The sequence below is a fragment of the Etheostoma cragini genome, chromosome 2 (assembly GCF_013103735.1).
Source record: "Etheostoma cragini isolate CJK2018 chromosome 2, CSU_Ecrag_1.0, whole genome shotgun sequence".
NCBI classification, from domain to species: Eukaryota; Metazoa; Chordata; class Actinopteri; order Perciformes; family Percidae; genus Etheostoma; species Etheostoma cragini.
This window is the reverse complement of record NC_048408.1, coordinates 4,020,996-4,026,216: the sequence shown is the minus strand read 5'-3', so window position 1 is coordinate 4,026,216 and position 5,221 is coordinate 4,020,996. Positions and strand designations below refer to the sequence as shown.

General features: G+C 39.7%; 1 long non-coding RNA gene across 1 annotated transcript in view; it reads left to right on the top strand.

Annotated features, from left to right (window-relative positions):
• Window positions 1-2,464: 2,464 nt before the first annotated feature.
• The window catches only part of LOC117936393, a 12,995-nt gene continuing 10,238 nt past the window's right edge, over window positions 2,465-5,221 (top strand). Inside the window, exon 1 of the long non-coding RNA XR_004654938.1 lies at window positions 2,465-2,476. This is a non-coding gene — a long non-coding RNA (uncharacterized LOC117936393). The remainder of the gene's footprint in view (window positions 2,477-5,221) is intronic.

The following is a 5,221-nucleotide window of genomic DNA, read 5'->3' as shown; positions in this document are numbered from 1 at the left end:
GGTGAAACCAACTACATAGCAACTTTTTGGCATAGCGTTTATATTGGGTGGTTTAAAGTAGAAGTCTATGGATATCTTTAACTTTCTCTGTTCTTGCTGTTGCCATCTATGCTGTGAAAAACAACAAAATAAGTCACATAACCTTGTCGCCAGGGGACTATAGTCCAATGCAAAAACTGACTAAGTGCATTGAACAGATAAACGACTTGATGTATTAGAACTTTCTTAAATTAAATGAAGAAAACATTTCAACTTTTTTTGTAGAAAAGAGGAACAATTAAAAGTCAGTGCTCAGCTTCAAATGACAAAGCTAAAAACAACAGACAAAGCCAGAGATCTTGGTGTAGTCATCAACTCAGACCTGAATTTCAAAGGCCACATAAGCCAATGAAAACATCAGCCTATTGCCACCTTTAGACTATATCAAGGGATAAAGGACATATGTCAACAAGATTTGGAAAAACTAGTCCATGCTTTCATCTTCAGTAGACTTGACTACTGTAACGGTGTCTTTACAAGTCTCCCTAAAACATCAATCAGACAGCGGCAGCGGATTCAGAACGCTGCTGCTCAAGTTCTCACTAACACCAAGAGAGTGGATCACATCACTCCAGTCCTGAAGTCCAGTCCTGAAGTCCTTTCACACATCTGCTTTCAGTCCCCAGAGTCCGAACTGAACGGGGGGAAGCAGTGTTCAGTTTCTATGCTCCTCATTTTGGAACAAACTCCCAGAAAACTGCGAGTTTGCCGCAACTCTCAGCACATTTAAATCAATGCTGAAGAACTTTCTTTTTGATGTTGCCTTTCTTCAAATGATTGCTAATTTCTTGTTGAAACTGTGTGACAATCAGCAAGGGTAAGATAAAAATTAAATGACTTGATTAGACAGTGATTTGACTGTTCTGATGAACAATTTGTGAGATTAGGGTTGTGGCCATTCTAGGGGTATTTCTGAGCAGGAAACAAATATATTTCTGAGAATTTCTCCAATGCTGGTGTGACGTAGATTTCATTAATGTAACAGTTGGAGCTGTTCAGAATATTGCAAAGTTTTCTCTGGACATTCCCCTGGGTACTATCAGTGTCTGCCATAACATCTTATCTTATTCATTGTCTATGGAGCAGTTCCATACTTTAAACTTGGTGACATCACAAATAGTAACTCCACATTTTGGATTTGGGAGTGAATTGCGCATTTTTTCTTCTATTGTTGGACTGTCTTAGATCATAGGAATAATATGTACACAGTTTGAAAATGGGTGTAGATCCCCTTTAAGCAAACAAAAAGAAAGAAAGAAAGACAAAAACCAATGTGATATAGATGGTGGTGAATGGGAGTTGGAAATAAGAGGGAATGAGTGATGCAGTCTGAGGAGGACGTCCGCGAGGGAGTAAAAGATGAAGCTGAGAAGTCAGCAAGAAGAGGACGCAGGATGGAGCGAGGGAAGGACTGAATATTTGAGAGGGAAAAAGATTCATGAGGGCTTCAATAAAAAGCTTCAGTGAACACAGCACAAACAGACACGCCACACACACACACACGGGTGAGCTGAAATCAACCATGTTTATTCAAACTCTTCCTGCTCATCACAGGATCCCATCATGCATTTCACCGCAATGGTCTCGCCCTGTCAGAGTATAACAAGCTCTCCTCACCACATAGCAACTGACACACACACACGCACACACACACACACACACACAGTACTCATGCCATGCATACACAGTACTACTCTGTAGAATACACACAACTTGTATGGGTTGAGATTTTGCATATTTCCAATTGATACAAACTGAGAAATGGAAAAATCTGAAATGCAATGTTTTTTAGTTCTAAATATTAAATAGGTAAACTGAAATAAAACAAAATTTTGAATAAAAAAAACACAACATAAACATTGTAAACATTGCGAATATAATTCTGTGATTAAAACATAAATACTGCTACTAATATATATATATATATATATATATATATATATATATATATATATATATATATTAGTAGCAGTATAAGAATTTAAGCAATTTTAAGCTAACCCCCAATTAACTGTTTTGGACCGCCACCCTTGACTTTTTCCAGTTGTTTGGTAGAAGAGAATCTATGTTCAGATTTAATGAATGCCTGTTGCAAAGTTTAGATGTTACAGGATGCATGTGGATGACTTGGTTATCACTTCTGGAAGGCAGGACATGCTGTGCTCATGCAGTAAGGATACACTTTGGAAGGGTGTAACTGACATTGCAGTCTCTAGACATTTAGTCATGTTTTACTTCATACTTCATGTTTAGATTATTACATTTCATAGTCTTTTTAGCATATATCAGCAGAACAAAATTCATCATCCAAATTAATATGGCATCTAAATAAAGCATAGTAACTTTTATTTTGAAGAACTGCTGGGAACGTGTCTCATAGACTCAACAATCAGGCCGTTCTCATGAACCAATCCTACATACTGTAAATCTAAGAACAGTAATACTCTGTAGTTTGTATGTATTCACATTGCACAGCACATTGACTCTTGCTGTCTTATCATGCGAAGATCCACATCGAGCAGCGGTCGGGGGGATAGAAGGTTCCTAAAACACAGAGATTTCAAGCGAGGTTGTCAAGTTTCATGCCACCTTTCATCCAGGGAACTCTGTAATTTGTTAATTCGGAGTGCTGTCAGTAGAGAAGAAAACTAAACTAATTGGTGCTGCCTACACCGAGTTATCCTCCTACTAGAGTTAGCACGCAACAGGCTTTAACAGGGCAAGTTTTAAACATGTTTTAAGCATCTAAACATGTTCAAAATGTCACTAAATGTGCCTACTAATATGCAGTGATTCCTTCCGAGGGGTTGAAGCCAAAAACAAGTTTAAGACTTATATCAAAAAATATAAGGTGAAGATTTTTGTCTGCCCTGAAATATCACTTGATAGTTGGAGAACACTGGAACACTGGACATCCATTTTGCCCATGAAAAAACTGAGGCTGGGAGTTAATAAAATGTAGTAACAATACTAGTGAGCTAGCAGTTTTAATCACACTAAAAATGCCTAGAAAACATGGAACAAAGAGCCAATGCACAAGCTCTTTTAACAGGATAATCTGGTAAAAAAGTAGATTATTGACCAGGTACTGGTCTGAATAGCTCACACAGCGTTCCGGAATAGGAAAAAAAGTCCTCTGGTTAATTGACTCCTTACAAAAGATGGACTCATAAAGCTGCCGCCATCCCCAAGGCCTTTGCCAACATGTTTGACACTTGGCGTGTCAACCAATCTAAAGTGCATGCGGTAGTCAGTAACAATGCAAGAAATATGGCAAAAGACATGGAAGACATGGCAAACAATGGCGACCAGGGCTTGTTGAGTCCGATGTGATAGCAACAGGGAGGAAAACTGCTGGCTACTTTAAGCATTCTCCGCCTTTGCACGCCTACACTCTATTCAAGAGCAGTTTGGAACGCCACCAAAGCGTCTCCAAGGAGATGTGAGCAAAAGGTGGAACGGTACATATTATTGCTGGAAAGCCTTTTTGCACAAAAGCAAGTCCTGGCTGCATATATGGCAGACCGCATACCAGAGAACGTCCCCTCTCTTCTCGCTCCATGTGAGCAGATAAAGGAGATAAGTCCATCTGAGGCATCTGTGGCAGACGTTATCCTCTTACATGCAGCTCTAAAGCGTCCTCCAAACAAAGAGGCTGAAACAGGTCACGGAGTGAAAACAAGTAATAGTCCACTCTTAAAGGGCTGTCAGCATAGATTTAGGCAGACTCCCAGCCCCCCCCCCCTGACTACTGCATCGCAACTGTACTTGATCCACGGAATGAAGATCACTGCTTGTATGTAGGGAAAAAGCAGCGCACACAAGAAGCAATCCAGGCAGAGTTGGATTTGGGAAAGACGCTTGGAGATGGAGACTAAGAATGCACAATACATGTTTTTTTTTATTGTCATCGCAGTATCATCTGGAGCAATAAATACATCACAAAACGCTGCCACTAATCAAGAAATCACAAGATTTTTTGTTAGTTGAAAGATATTTTCTGTTGAAAACAAAAACAGATGTTGGCACTTGTTTTGTGCTGCCTTTTAAATATGATTCAGTGCTCAATTTGTTCAATAAAAGAACGTTAGAAATGACTTCCTTTAATTTGTTTTAAATTCAACTATCAATTTGTTGTAATTCAGGGTGGCCATTTAAATCACAATCATAAAAATTTATACATACTTTAAACAAATGTATTGTTCATTGTCAGTTACTGTGAGTAAATGCAGTTAGCAACATTAAAGGTCCCATTGCATTACAAATTTACTTTAAAGACTCATGGGTCTTTCATGGGGAACTCATATTAACATTAATATGAGTTCCCCCAACCTGCCTGTGGTCCCTTTGTGGCTAGTAATAGTGCTAGGTGTAAACTGAGCCCTGGGTATCCTGCTCTGCCTTTGGGAAAGGAAAGCTCAGATGGAGTGATCTGGAATATTGCCCCTTATGAGGTCATGAGAGGCAAGGTTACCTCCCCTACCTCTGCTTTGCCCTCCCAGAGAGTTTGGCCCACCCATGAGAAAGAGACATCATGGCTTTCAAACAAGCAAATTGGCAGTTGGTCACGGCAACAACCCCACCCTACATCTTGCCCTCCCTCTCTTCTTCTCAAAAAGAACGACTCAGAAATCGCACGTCCTAAAGAAAGCTCATTGTGGGACTGGCTCTAGGGGCTGTAATTCTGCACCAAGGCTGAATGTTTGGGAAAGAGACTTCAGATACAATATTAGGGGACCACTAAGGCCTATATAAAAGAGACTTCAGATACTGTATTAGGGGGACCACTAAGGTCTATATAAAAGAGTCTTCAGATACAGTATTAGGGGACCACTGAGGTCTATATAAAAGAGACTTCAGATACAGTATTAGGGGACCACTAAGGTCTATATAAAAGAGACTTCAGATACAGTATTAGGGGACCACTAAGGCCTATATAAAGAGACTTCGAATAAAGTATTAGGGGCCCACTAAGGTCTATATAAAAGAGACTTCAGATACAGTATTAGGAGACAGACTAAGGTCTGTATAAAAACATCCAAAGAGCACCATGTCATGGTACCTTTAATGGAAGATAATTGTAAAGGGTCCCATATTTTAAATGATGTTGTTGTGGTGGGGGCGGAAGGAGGACCCAAACGCAGTGTACCAGGTAGGAAGGCAACAGGGGTTTATTGGGGAA